Source organism: Suricata suricatta, chromosome 1 (assembly GCF_006229205.1).
Source record: "Suricata suricatta isolate VVHF042 chromosome 1, meerkat_22Aug2017_6uvM2_HiC, whole genome shotgun sequence".
In the NCBI taxonomy this organism is placed as follows: Eukaryota; Metazoa; Chordata; class Mammalia; order Carnivora; family Herpestidae; genus Suricata; species Suricata suricatta.
Window position 1 is genome coordinate 89,100,547 of NC_043700.1, and position 15,773 is coordinate 89,116,319.

Genomic DNA, 15,773 nt, shown 5'->3' on the forward strand with positions numbered 1-15,773 from the left:
AATAATTCTGATGAATACAGATGCAAAAATCCTCAGCAAAATATTAGCAAACCAAATCCAGCAATACCTCAAAAATCACTCACCATGATTAAGTGGAATTATTTCCCAGGATGTAATAATGGTTCAATATTTATTAATCAATGTGATTCATCACATAAGAAGAGAAAGGATACAAACCATATGATCATTTTAATATGTGCGGATAAAGTATTTGCCAAAGTATAACATCCATCCATGATAAAATCTCTCAACACAGTAAGCTTAGAAAGAACATAACGTATGTCAACACAATAAGGACTATGTATGAATAATTCCCAGCCAACATCATACTCAATGGCAAAAAACTGAGTTTTTCCCCCGGGGTCAGGAACAAGACAATGATGTCCACTCTCACCACTTGTATTCAACATAGTACTCAAAGCACTAGCCACTGCAATCAGATAAGGACAAGGAATAAAGTTATTCAAATTGGTAACAAGTAAAACTTTTGCTATTTGTAAATGGCATGATACTCTACATAGAAAACCTAAAGACTGCAGCAAAAAGACTGCTAGAGCTGATAAATGAATTCAGTAAGGTCACAGAATGGAGAATCAATGTACAGAAATCCACCGCATTTTTGTACACTACAAATTAAGCAGCAGAATGATAAATCAAGAAAACAACCCCATTTACAAATGCACAAAAAATAATGAAATATCTAGGAATAATCTTAACCAAGGAGTAAAAAACCTTTACTCTGAAAAACTATAAAACATTGATTAAAATAAACTGAGGACAACACAGAAAAATGGAAAGATATTCTATGCTCTTGGATTGGATGAACAAATATTGTTAAAATGCCCATACTATCCAAAGCAATCTACAGATTTAATGTGATTCCTATCAAAATACCAACAGCATTTACCAAAGAAGTAGAACTATCCTAAAATTTGTATAGAAACATAAAAGACCCCAAATAACCAAAACAATCTTGAGAAAGAAGAACAAAATTTGAGGTATCACAGTCCCAGATTTTTAGATATCCTATGAAGCAGTAGTGCTGGTACAGGTGCATGCATGTGCATATGTGCACGCGCACACACGCACATCATATAGAACAATAGTCAAATGTCTTTATCCCTTATTTTTACATCTGTTGGTATGATATGTAAATCATATTTTATGTATTCTGAGAACAAAAGAAAATAAGCTATCTTATTTTTCTTTTATATTTCCTACCTAATATAGGACTATGTTCTGCATAAAATAGTCAAAATTTATATGACTATGGTCATTTGAAACCAAAATGTGAATGTGCTTCTGTATAAATGACATTTAACAGATTGCATCTCTGGTAACAGCACTGTCATAGCATAACAACAATCAACTTTTGGATTACTTTAGCCAGGCTGAAAGATTAACGGAAAAAATGCATTTATGCACAATGAGCCTTTCATGTCTCTTTAGAAGAACAAATAATCCACTCCATTGTTAATGCTGATTCATAATAGAATTCCTGATCTACATTTTTTCAAACAGATCAAAATTACAGAGAATATCAATCCAGTCTATTTCTAAGATATTTTTCCATTATGAAATTAAAACCCCCAGGAATCTAAAACTTAAAAATGCCTGTTTTATTATACTGAGAAGTGATTTGCTCTGTATTTCTAAAAATGAAGTTGGAATATCTATTACAAAAACTGTAGCTCCAGGAAAACATTGGATTTTATTGGGTGGAGGCTGAATTGGCTTTTTCTTTAAATGTACCCCATTGGAATTTCTAGGGGTACATTGAAGCTGGCTGCTTCAACTTCAGGTCTGGAATCTATGAGTTAATAAGAAAACCAAGGTAACTTACCACTGTGGAGTTCCATGGATCTATATTCAAAGTCCTTGGCCAGTTAGTCTTCTCTCCAACTTTCACATTGTTCTTGAGTATTTTTTTAATGTAATTGTAATTTAAAGGGTTCTTGTTATATGAGTAGAAGTGAAGAGGAAATGTGTATTTACTGAGAATGCAAGCATGCTAAATGTTATTGTTATTACTATACAATGCATTTTAAACAATGGATCCAGAAAAGTTAAAACAAGGGTTGAATAAGGCATAATTTAAAGACAGAAATTCTATTATCAGACAAGTTTTTACTCAAGGATAAAAAAAAGAAAGCATTCATAGAAGGGTTTTTTTAATAATAAAAAAGTATTCAATTCACAAGAAATATTTATTTTATAAAGATTATAATGTCAAATATATATAACAGGTAATAGAGCCTTTGTCTGATGAAATAACATCTTCAGAAAACACAAGAGATCAGAAACACATCAATGGTAAGCAACTTAGCCCATGAAAGATCAGGTAAATAAAAACGATGACTTAAGAAAACCTAAACAAGGATATTAATAAACTTATTTTACATATATAAAATTATATATCTCCTATCCTTTCATCAATTTATCTACAAAAAGACATCAGAGAATTTGCTTATTGACTGACAGTCTTAATAGATTTTCCAATATATTAGTCTGTAGAGAAAAACCCATTAAAATTTAAACTAAACCGATGAAATCTCATAAGTAAAAGGAAAAGGGAAACAGGTGAGGGAAAAAGGTCATGTATGAACTAAAATAGTTATATTTATTCATGCTGTCATATGATAAATTAAGCAACAAATATAAACAGACCCGGTACTCAAGAGACAAATATAACTTCAGGACTAGTGAGCATTTATTCAGACAGGGATGTGCTTTTGCTGCACTAGTTGTTAAGAATATTGAATATTACCCCTGAGTATGAATCTATTGTTTAGACTTACAAAGAACTGACTAGAATAGCTAAATAGAAAGAAGGTCCAATGTGACTACCTCCACAGAATATTACTTCTAATTATGCACACTTTATATTTGATACTTTTCCAAAGCACTCCAATTTTTGTAATCTTGTGGCTAGATTGCTATAATAACTTCAAAAAAAATCACTGCTCCAATAACCAAGCTTGAGCAATCCTTTCCCCTTCTATACACACGCAGTCTTCTTTATATTTTTCTTTAATGTGTTTACTCTTTCCATAATTGTTTATAATATCAGTTCTCTTCTCAAATTATATTTGTCTTTTTAAGATTTACTATTAACTATTAAGACTTAATAGTGTTTTTATTAAATCTTATTAAAATATTAACCCCCACAAATGTCTTTTTATAAACTCTAGAGAATTTTTATTTACTTTTGTAAATAATTCTGAACACTAATAAATAAAATTCAATTTATATTTGAAACAGAGTTGAAAAAGGCACTAATGTGCTTGGGTAGAAGATAATCTGGGTTTGGCCCTGGATCATACCCATAAAGTCACTCTGTATCTTAGCTTTTTTGTGAAATAATAATAATAGTTTTGTCACATGATGTTATGGTAAATGTAAGATATTTCTGCTCTTTGACATCAATTATAAAACAAAGTATTGGGTGTCTTATGACAAGATACATATTATTTGCTTGGAACACACAGGTTAACATGATGCAGCACGTCTCTGGAGGAACGTATGCATATACAATATCAGACACTTTAGAAAGTCCTTCTATGCTTTGAATCTACATTTTTTTTCACTTTGCTAGTTTGTTGGTAGCCAATATATTTAATTTCAGCTAGTTGTGCTCCTGACAGCAGTCACATCACATTACAGAATCTTCCAGACTTTGTTGGCACCTCCATCTCATTTTCTATGAAAAAATATGCCTGTTTCCTTCATCATGCAATCCATAATTATCTGAAAATCAGCAGCCTGCTGTTGATGTAGCAAAGGAAATGAGGAAAGAATAATATTCTTTTCTTCACACATGCCTGGACACTCTTCAGAGACATCTGATATAATTGCCAGTAACAATCTTACCCTGATGCTCTTTTACACATCTATGTCTTAAGCCTTTACATTTTTTTAATCTTCCCTGAAAGAAGCAGCTTATTCATGCATATATTAAAAACCGCATGGTCCTTTATACTGTTCAACAGAGATGGTGTAAATCAGTGCATGATTTTACGCCAACTGTTTTTGGTGGGGTAAGATAATATTTCTCTTTAATTAAGTGGGCATATATGTGTGTCTGCTTTGAAAATGGAATTGAGAATTTAGTAATTATCCATTCTCCTCAATATCAAAATGGATTTCTAGTCACTGATCCTTATAAAATCATCACCCAGGAAATCATATCTGGGAAAACTCTTTCAGTAGCATAAGACTTATTTGAATTATACTAGTCAACCTAATTTTTAACTAAAGGAGTTACTGAGCTAGGGGAGTTGCTTTTGCGAATCAAGAATCATAAAAGTACTACTCTCTTAGCAACTTTCAAATACAGGGAATTATATAGTAAGTGTTTGCTATGAGAAACTGTTATATCATCCTTCTGTAATTAAAATATGCAAGTTTTACATGGACTCTCCTATTTCTCTCACATAGATTATCATCCTCTCTTTTTACATTTTTTTTTTTAGTAAATGGCCCTACACTTTTCACTTAACTCTTTTTTATTACAATTCCTTCTTGTCATCATTACAATTTTTTATATGTTCATTTATTTATTTTGAGAGAGAAAAAGAGAGCATGCAAGTGGGGCAGAGGGGAAGAAGGGAAAGAGAGAGAAAGGAAGAGAGAGAGAGAGAGAGAGAATCTCAAGTAGGCTCCATTGCTGAGCACAGCACCCAACGTGGGACTTGATCCCACAATTGAGATTATGACCTGAGCCAAAACCAAGAGTCAGATGTTTAACTGACTGAGCCACTCAGGTATCCCGCATCATTACAATTTTAATGTCTTATTTCACATTAACGCATTTAAATATTTGAAGCTTTGAGGGTCTCAAAAAATTTTTCAGTTGTATACTTGTGTATTTTCCATACTTTACAGAAACTATGCTCTTCCCCATTGTGTTTTTAATAGCTGATCTGATATTTTTTTATTTCATAGTCCCTGTGGTGTTTTGAGTTTAATGAAAAATGGTAGTCAAAATTAATTAGATAATAAAAGTTGCATTATTGTATTTCCTCAGCATTTATAAATATTTAAAATGTATACATGAAAGGTTCTGAAAGGACCAATGCATGAAATTCACATATTGAATGCATAAAAGTTGTGCAAGATTTTAAAGTTTTGTCCCTCTAACATTTCTGAAGTATAGCTACTAGAGAGAAGTGGTTTATTTGAGATATTCTCAGACCATAAGAGAAGGAACTAGTGTTAATATTATAGGCATATCCAACAGTAATAAATTTCATGTGTACATTGCATCAGCAATAATAAGTGTCTACCATTTTGAATTCCATGTCCTCTGACCAAACTATAAGAACCTTACACAAAGAGGCATCTCATATAGTCAACAAGCCTGTTTTTCTTTTTTCCTTTTTTGTGGGATGATTTTTCTTTTAGACCCACTGTTTTCTTTCAAACTGGCTAATATGATAGATTATATAAAAGGAGATAACCATTTTGTACTTTTTGAATTCTTAAAAGAATTAATAAAAGTAATGCTGTTTTAAAACTCTAAACTGTTTTTGTAACTGCTATAAAGTTATTTCCTTTTAATTTTATAGCTTGAGGCAAAAAATTCACATAATTTTTTTAATAGTATGTATTACCATTTCTCTGATCTAACTAACTAGTAGGCATGCATGTTGATGCTTTGTGAATGATAATGTGGACATATCATAGAAACATATGCTTAGAGTAAAATCTGATAGCTGTACAGCCAATATTAATGCATCTATTTTTCTAATTTCCAGATATTTTAACTTATTCTTCCTATTGTGTTTCTTGTGATGTTTTACTACTTTCATTATATAGTAACTCAAATTCAGATATAATTTTTGCCAGTGTTTAATTTTTCCCTTTTCATAGTTAAAAATAAGTCATGTTGGAATTGATGTGCAATTGGCTATGCACTTTGGATTGGGCTTAAAACTGTTCATCAGGATGCCTGGTTTTTAAAAATCCTTAGAGGACTTTTCTTAATTTCACAATGTTCTGGACATATTAACATGGTATCCTAATATCGACTTTCTTTTAGCCATCCAGATGATCTTAATTATATAAAGAGATAGGAGAATCAATTTATGTGTACAAAAATGTGCTATAAATATTTATTTAATTATTTTCAGTCAGATCAAAATTCTTTATATTCATTGAAGGGCTTTGAGGCCATTTTTGTTTGTGATATATTTCACACAAAAGTCCAAGTAAATACAATAATGAGGAAACACTTCATATGCCCTTTCAACCCTTTCAAAAGACTTGTGTGTAGAGACACAAAGAAAATTTCTTATAGAAGGGAGTAAAGAATGATCTGATTCAAACCTCTTTATGTGTACTAATGCTTTGGATGTTTGAAAACTATTATTCCTTATGATTACTAAAATAAAATAACTATTTCATTATTAAGCATTAAAGAAAACATGTGATGTATCTATTCTAGTGCAATATTAAACGTAACTGTTATAGTCTTTATATAGTCTATTGTTTCATTGTATAGAAAAAAAGGTAAACTCCCTAAATCACCAAGTCTCCCAGCAACACACATAAAAAACATATTTGTGCTGCAATTTAAATGGACTAGTAAAGAGAACATTCAACCATTTGGAACTGAAATATTCATGAGCTACTCAGAGAACAATGAAACTAAATATCTTCAGATGTCCTAGAGGAACAAGAGTCAAGGAAACACAAGAATAACGAGAGACGATTCTATTTTAAACTTTGTTCTTTTTCTTTCTTTTTCCCATTAGATGATAATATACAATTTAATCTTGCTACATTATGAATAGGATGTGACACGCACACCATTCTATGCTTAAAATTTCTTAAAGCTTTTGACATAGTTAATTCCACACTTTTAGGGATACTGGGACTCAAGTTGGCTTTGACATATTTAATCAGGTAATTAGAATTATGGATAGAATTCCTTAACTATGTAAACACTAAAAGAAATCTCATGGCATATTTTTAGGTAAAGAAAAAAAAAACCCAACAACTACCATAGGTTCTACTAATGCAATAATATCTTCATAAGATAAAGACCAAGATTTTTGGAAATATAACTCCCATAATCTTGACAAACATTTTTCTGCAAATAATAATTACTCATTATTTGAGTTATTTCTACATGGTTCCCTTTTCCCATTTTTTAATTTTAAATCAGCCACACAATTTTAAAGGTTATCTATCTATTATACATAACAGACATTAAAAAAAGAAAGTTTAAAAAGAATATTTGATTATTTTTAGAGTTTTAATCAGGTTGTAATTCTCAAACAGGATGACTTTTAAGTAAAAATTGGTCTATTTGAAAACAGTATGACTATTTTTTCATATGCCCAGTGACATTAAGAAAAAGCATATGCATGTAACACTTTTAAATTATATTATTATTAACACTAAATTCTTAACTCTTAAATCCTCATACCCATCCCCTTTCAAATCCAGCTTCCTTCCTGTGATTTCTATTAGTCAATTCTACTACTTTCTCCAAGCTCTTCAGATCGATAATCTATCTGCAGTCTTATTAATGCCACTTAACTTGATAATCCACCATCATCTTCTCTTTCGATTACATCCAGCAGTAGCAATCACTATTCACATGGGGCTCCATGGCCTCCAGATTGATCTCTCCGTTGCCACTTATATACCCCAGCAATCTATTGATCCCTTCAAACAGGCCACAAAGTGCTCACTTAAATTATGGATAGGTAGGTGATAGATAGATAGATAGATAGATAGATAGATAGATAGATAGATAGATGATAGATAGATAGATATTGCTAGATAGTCTCTTGTAACTCACTTAATTAAAACACCATGCAATATATCATGAGACAGTTCTCCAAGATATTTTTGCAGCCTTTCTACTATCTTTTGTACCTGATGAACTTTTTGAGGATGTGTGTACAGCAAACAAAACTTGGATGATGATATGTCTTCTTCTAGGAGAAGAGGGAAGATTTATTTGGTACTGAAGTAGTGTAAGCTTCTAAGGGAATGTACTGTTTTCAACTCTATGCTCAGTGCTAAGTACAACATCAAACATAAAGATTACCTATTATGTATATTTTGAGTGAACTATTGCAGAGCCCCCTAAATGGTTTCTCAGCCACAAGCCCTATTCATTTTCTGCCCATGGTGAACACTTCATACACAATGATTTTTCTGAAAATATATTATGAGGCATCTATTTCAAACATGTGTAAGGTTCATCCTGCTATGAGAAGTTCCAGTGTATTTACCATAATTTTAGGAATTATACTTCAACTGCTTTCTCCATATTCATTGAAGAGAATCCTCTTCCAATGCTAGACACTCCCTGTCGCACCCTGAATGTATCCTATCATTGTATTTATTCAGCTATCTATAATTTTTTGTTTAGTTTTTTAAAAAATTTTCTCTCTAATGATTTATGTTTACATAAGATTGTATCTTCAGCACTACCTCAGTCTGAGCACAAAGAAGGCACCAAGCAAATGGTTTTTAAATGAACTGATAAGTCATCCAGTTATTCTATGGTACTGTCTTTCATAAAACAGCGTTTGCTTTTCTACAGTAAAATTAATTTGTTCCCTCATTTGTTTATTTATATATAATTACATATAACTTGTATTTTATTTTCCAAAGACTGTGTTAGTCACAATTGTCATTTATTTACTGTTTTTATCTAAACTTTTTTCCTTGTATGTGAACAGCAGCTTCTACTAGTTGAGTGACTAGTACAAAATCTAAGATACTTTCACTTATATTATAAATAAGAATAAGCATAATGTCATACTAGCATATATGCACAAATTAAATATAGAACTTGATAGTTTACACCCCCATAGGTTTAAGGCTATCAGTACATTTATTTTTAATACATCATGAAAGTCTCAGTTATTATAACTTATAATTAATTCTACAAATAAGGAAATACTGTATATAAAATCGAGGATTTCTTTCAAGTATCCTGAATTCATAAATAAAAAAATAAAAGAAATAATCTTTTAATATGTGCCATGAAAAATGCTGAAGATGACTTCCAGTAATGGTGCATTATTTAAAAGAATTCAGTGCTGCATATTGCATATTTAACACAATTTGACTATGCTCACATAATCCAGATCAGCACCTATATTCTTTTTCTTCTAATTGGAATTTGTGAGAAGACATGCTACACAATATGGAGTCAGGTTTCAATAATCAGGTTGTAGAATGAGAATTAATCATTTGGAATGTAGTTATGATATCATAGGCCACCACAACAACATATTTTATTTTGCTGCCTAAATATCCAGAAGAGTAAGAAGTAACAGTGTCTGCTATTGTAACTTAGAGTACAATAAGTATTTTATATGCTTAGTTACCCTGTTATTATTATATTGGATGCTTACAGAATGCCATTGGCTTATCTGAAAATATATCAGGAAAAATTCATTTGAAGTTGAATATTTCAATGGGAAACTCCTGGAATTGCTTTCATACTGATATTGGACAAACTATTTTTTTTGTTTCTAATAAAAATCTCTTTATTATTGACACAATTTTTTACTCACCTCAGAGAATATCTATGGCATGCAGGCTGATGTCTATAGAAAAAAGCTCCTAAGAAATATAAAATTACAGTAAAATATAAAAATATCTTGCAGTCAATTAAAAATTATTTGATGTCCTAAATTCTAATTTCAGTCAATCTTTCCATTAGTATATTTTTACCATTGTATTTAGGTTATGGAGAAAATGAAATAATGTGAGTCTTAAAAAACATGTTTTTATTTTGGAATGCACAAATCAAATCTGGTCACTTTCTCTTAAGTAATGATAAATTAAACAAAATAACACAACCCAACAATCTGGCAAAACTAGTAGCCTGGGGTAAACTACTACATCTTGCCAACGTGGTCTAAAAAACAGCTGGGACCAACTTTAAGCCTGAGAATAGCTGATGTGTCCCTTTACTTCCTACTGTCAGTGGGTAAGTGAGTAATGAGAGGTCTGTGTATCTGTGGAAGATTTTCAGGTTATAAGCAAGTAACACATTTTTCTCACCTGCTTGGTTTGCTCTAGAGTTTCCTTCCACTTGGTAATGGAATCACTCAAGACATGTAAGGTAATGTGTACCCACACATGCTTATTACGCCTACTCACCACAACCAAAGTTGGTGGCTCTGTGATAGGTTTGCAGAATCCACAGAACTCCAGGGCATTCTGACCCAAATAAGTAAAGCATTTATTTTTTCATCTTTTATTTAACTCTTATTCAGAATCCAATGTTTTCCTCTGATTTAATCTTTATTCTGATATGTAAATAACTCCACATGCATCCCCAGTTCTTCTTCCCTAATGTGGAATTAGATCATTTATTGTTTTATCCCTGAATGTTCTTTACTCATCATTATGTTTCTATTTTAACTATCATTATATTAACATGAAGAAGGTCTCATTTCCATGGCAACCAGGAGAGGGACCTGGACAGTATAATCTCACTTATATTGTATAATCCATTTAGTCATACTTACGCTCTAAAACTGTGTCCATGACTCATCTTACTCATGTTATGACAACAGTGCAGACACTCTGCAGTGAGCAATGTTTTTGCACTGATTTTAGCTGGCAAAGGTGAGAATAAAAGTGGGAATTAGGCAGAAACATATTTGTATACATATTTCTTATGTCTATATTGGAAAATGTTTGTATCTTACATTTCTTTATCTTTATCTCCTTATTGTGTTGTGTGTGCATCCACTATCATGATAATATGTTAATGTCAGAAATACTGGTTGTCCTTGTTTACTCCTAACTATGAAAGGAATGACTTTGGTACTTCCATTTTCAGGATTATTCTGGTCTGGGGGTTGAAGTTGATATATTTTCTCAAATTAAGTAACTATGTATCTAATCATGATAAATCAAGTGTTCCATGCAAGATTGATCATTGAATTTGGCCAAATCCCATTTCAGAATATGCAGAGATGATACCATAGTGTTAGATTACAAGAACTTTGGAGCCAGCCATGTTGGATTAAAAATTCAACTTCATCATCCACTGTCTACACAAACACTGTGACGCTAACCCTTGCTTTCTTTTATTTCTTTCAGTTTTCTTTTATAAAATAGGAATAATAGGAACCTACCTTATAAGATTGTTATGATAATCAACTGTAAAGTACTTTGTATAGAGCTAGGTATTATGTACATGTTTCTTTGTGTTATTGTTTTCCTTAAAATATAAAAATAATGACTATATAAATCTATTTTCTAATATTTAACCATCTTTGCATTTATATAACAAAAATACTTGGTTATGATGAATTATCTTTTCAATCAAATGATAAATTCTGCTGTTAATATTTCATTTAGAAAACTTATGTCAATATTCATAACAACCTACCACAAATTGAATGACTTAACAGAACTCTCTTCCTTCACAGTTCAGGAGGCTAAAAGTCTGAAGCAGAATTTTGCCTTGGTCACACGTCCTCCCGAAATTCTAGAAGAGATTCCACCCTGTGCATCTTCCAGCTTCTGGTGGTTGGAGGTATTCCTTGGTCTGTGGCTGCATCACTCTAATCTCTATATCTGTTTTCATGGTGTTTCAACTCTATGTCTCAAATATTTCTTTTCCTTTCTCTCATAAGCATTTAGGGACTATTAAAGTAATCCAAGATGATCTCACATCAAGATCCTTAAATGAATTATATCTGCTAAGTTCCTTTTATCCAGAAGAGTTCACATTCACAGTTTCTGGGTAGAAATATTTATTGAGAGGTCACTACAATATTTGTAATCAAGATTATAACTGTATTTATTTGAGTGATATATGTCAGGTTTTAATTTCAAAGATATGCATGGTTTAAAAACATGAATTATTTTTTCTTTCACTCTTTGGAACAGTTTAACATTTACATGAACTGCTATTAAAAAGGATCCTTTTATGAAATGGTTTATAGATTGGGTTTATAGAGGGATTTATGCATGTTATTATTTTTTAAAGAACCTTTTGAAAAACCTTCTCTATTTTTTTTTACATAAATCTCACACAGGTCATTTCTTCTGCTAAATTTTTGTTAAATTACATTCTCCCAGGAAATTTTCCAGTTTGTCCAAATTATTTGAATTTATATATCTATATATATATATAGATATATAGATATATAGATATAGATTGACCAAAATAGTTTATTTTAATATTTTATTTTTTATTCTTTTCTGTTATCTATTTCTCTTTTATTCTTTCACATTTTATCTGGACATATTCCCTTATAAGATTGATTGTTTAAACTATTTGATATGTTATTTTTCCCTCCAAAAGTTCTGCCCATACCACTCTTTATAGCATGAAGGGCATATAGATAGATCTTGATGAGAATCACTATTCCAATAAAAGTCACAGGGCATTTTAGTTAGCGAGGGCACTAACAGGTCTTCAAGCATGAATTTACCGATTTTAGTCTTTTTTTTTTTTCAAAACACAGAGGTAATTGGGGTCCAAATGATTAGTATCACTTCGAAGACAGTTTCAGTAATTCCTAAAAACTCGGGTTATTTCCCTTTACCCAACATTTATTCATCATGAGAATGAACTGGAATTCCCTGTTGGAAGGGAGAGGAGAAAGACCTAAAGTACATATTTCTAAGCTATGGTTTAGAGTTCAAGGGTTTCTGAGTCTACTAGCTGCTTAGATCTGCAAAATGAGAAACAAGTAACATTCTATTATAGGTAAAGAAAACAAGATGTTCAACGGATCTACAGTGTTTTTATGTTTCAGTTGTTCATTTTAAATTATAAAAATATAGCAAGACCTTAGTAAGCTGCCAATATAATTTTGTACTTGAGATATCATGAAGATCTCTGCGAGTTAAGTCATTCTTTTTATCAGTTAATCTCTGTAGACCTTTTGAGCATCATGCTTTACCATGGCTCAGGTGTTGAAAAGATGTTTGACTTCTGCTACTTTGAAATCTAATTCACTTAAGTATGTAAAAAGTATAAGGGTGTGCCTAAATAATTTTTAAATGAGATGAACCAGTGGTTTTTTGGCCTTCATTTAAGGCAAATACTTCTTGGTCCCTATACAGGATATTAAAACATCATACAATGAAGATATGATGTAAAGTGGTGTGCCCAACTTGCTGATTGCAATCACTTACTGGAAAAAGCAAATGGATTGCGTTTAAAATGAATTATTTACTAATGAACCACAGAATACCAGTTCTTTGGCCATAATAAATGAGATGGTGCTTCCTTCTAAATCCTAAATACACCCATTGATGTGCAATTGTACAAGTCAGATATCACTGGTTCAAATTATCTATGTGAACCTTAATATTGCACTTCATTTAGAACAATAATCAGAAATACTGATTGAAATTTTAAGTACTAACACAGATATTAAAATGTATACATGTATACATGTCTCATAGCAGTAACCCTAAAGAGCAAATGTTACCCATAGAAATACTGCTACAATTAATTCATGCAGCCACTAATGCTAAAAAAGCTAAAAACTTAAATAATGGCACTTACTCATTGGAGGATAAGACTAACCATAATTTGTTTAACAAACTGAACTTTAGAAAACAAGAGTGTAGATTCAAACCTGAATACTGTCACTTACTATGAAATTTTCAGCAAATTGCTTACACTTCAAGCACCTACTTTTTTCATGTATAATACAGGTATGTGTATGTTATTTATTTCATATTGCTTAAGTGAGAATTAAATGAGTTAATACATGAAAATGATTACAACATTGCTTAGTGTATAATAAGCTCTCAATATATGTTACTTATTTTATTTGGCAGCAGTACCAATAAGAATAGTAGTAAGCTGCATTTATTGTTTTCATAACTTAGGGTTTCTTTATGAATGGAAACATCTGTGTTACCTGCACTGAGAAAAATCCCACTAACAAATTCATGCCCTGAAGCTGAATTTCTGCAAAACAGGTAGGCTAGCTCCATGAACCTGAGGAATTTAAGAATAATTTCTTTTAAATTTAAAATATAATAGACGTGTCAAGCTGGACTGAAAAAGTTTACATTTCCTTTTCAAAATCTCAACTTCTCTCCAAGCAATAAACTTACTGGAAACAAACAAATTCTTCATAAATCTAGTCAAGCTAAAAAGTGTGTTTGAGTGTATAAGCGACAGAATGAAGAAGAGGTAAAGATAGAGTGAGATGATAACAGAATAAAACCAACAAAGAAAAAAGAGACAAAGAGAATAATGTTTCCAAAATTAAATTCTTTGGAGTATTTTAGCATGAGATTTATAATGTGTATGCTTAACTTCTCTAGGTTAGAATTAGCTCGGCTTCCTGTATTTACATAGTAGAAAAGATTTTATATTTCCATAAAACATCCTTATGATTTTACTATTCAAACATCATATGCTCAAAATATTATTTATTATTAGAAATTTTCATGTAGTTACAAGCATGACACTCAAACTGATTTACAGCAAATATTAAAAGAGATTAATGTGAGTTAAATAGTCCAGAAATAAAAGGGAAATTTATGATCAAAGTTCATCAACCACCCCAGCACACAGCTGTTCTGCGATCCTTTGTTTGATATACTTCATCATCATTTTTAAATACTTGTTAAGTTTGAGCATGTACACTCTACTTCCTGGGAAGTTTACTAAGGAGATATAAAGACACAAAATTCTCTGTTTATCTCTAAAAATAATAGCACACAGTAACACAAACACAATTGCAGAAGCAAGAACCTTCATTGTCATTATATTTGCTTTTTCTAACTTACTTTACATTGACCACAGTTCTCTATCCCCACTGAAATTACCTTAGGTCAGACACTATTAATTTGCCCCAAATTATTCTAACAGCAACCTGACTCATCCCCTCCCAGTTATGAAGGTCCGAGAACTATGGGTTTTTCTTTGAATTCTTCCTGTTTACTCATCTTCCCAACATTATGCCTTATAACAAGTCCCAGAAGAGGGAGGAGGATATAATATTTGAAGCAATAATTAATAAAATCTTATTCAAGAAGGATAATACAAAAAACTCATAGGAGATGAAATAGAAAACAGATTAACAATGGGGAAAATCAGTGGCATCAAATCATTATAAATATCTAAAATTGTTAAACATCTGGGGCACCGGGGTGGCTCAGCGAGCTAAGCATCGGATTCTCAGCTTCTGCTCAGGTCATGATCTCACAGTTTCATGAGTTCAATCCCCGCATTGGGCTCTGCACTGACAGGGATTCTCTCTCTCTCTCTCTCTCTGCCTCCACTCTGCTCACACTGTCTCTCTCTCTCTCTAAAATAAATAAATAAACTTAAAATTGCTAAACATCTGTATAGATTAATGAAGATAAAAGAGAGATAGAGATAGTATCAAAATTAGAAGTGAAAGGGACATAACTGCTGATTCTGTGTATGTTATGAAATATGGGAATACGTAGAACACTGTTATACCAATAAATTGAACAACCTGATGAAAAATATAAATTGTTCACTAGATGCAAATTATAAAAATTGATAAAAAGAATAAAAATCTATATTACTTTATTTATTAGAAAAATGATACTTGTAATACAAATTTTTCTCACAAAGAAAATTCCAGCCCCACCTGTGTTCACTGGTTAGCTCCATCAACAATTAAGAAAGAGAACTGTGTTCATCCTATAAAACTTTTTCAGAATTCAGTATAGAAACAAATACTTGCCAACTCATTCTGTGAAACCATTATTGATTCCAAAACGAGATAAGAACATCTCAAGCCAAAAATTTACACACCAATATACTTCCTGAA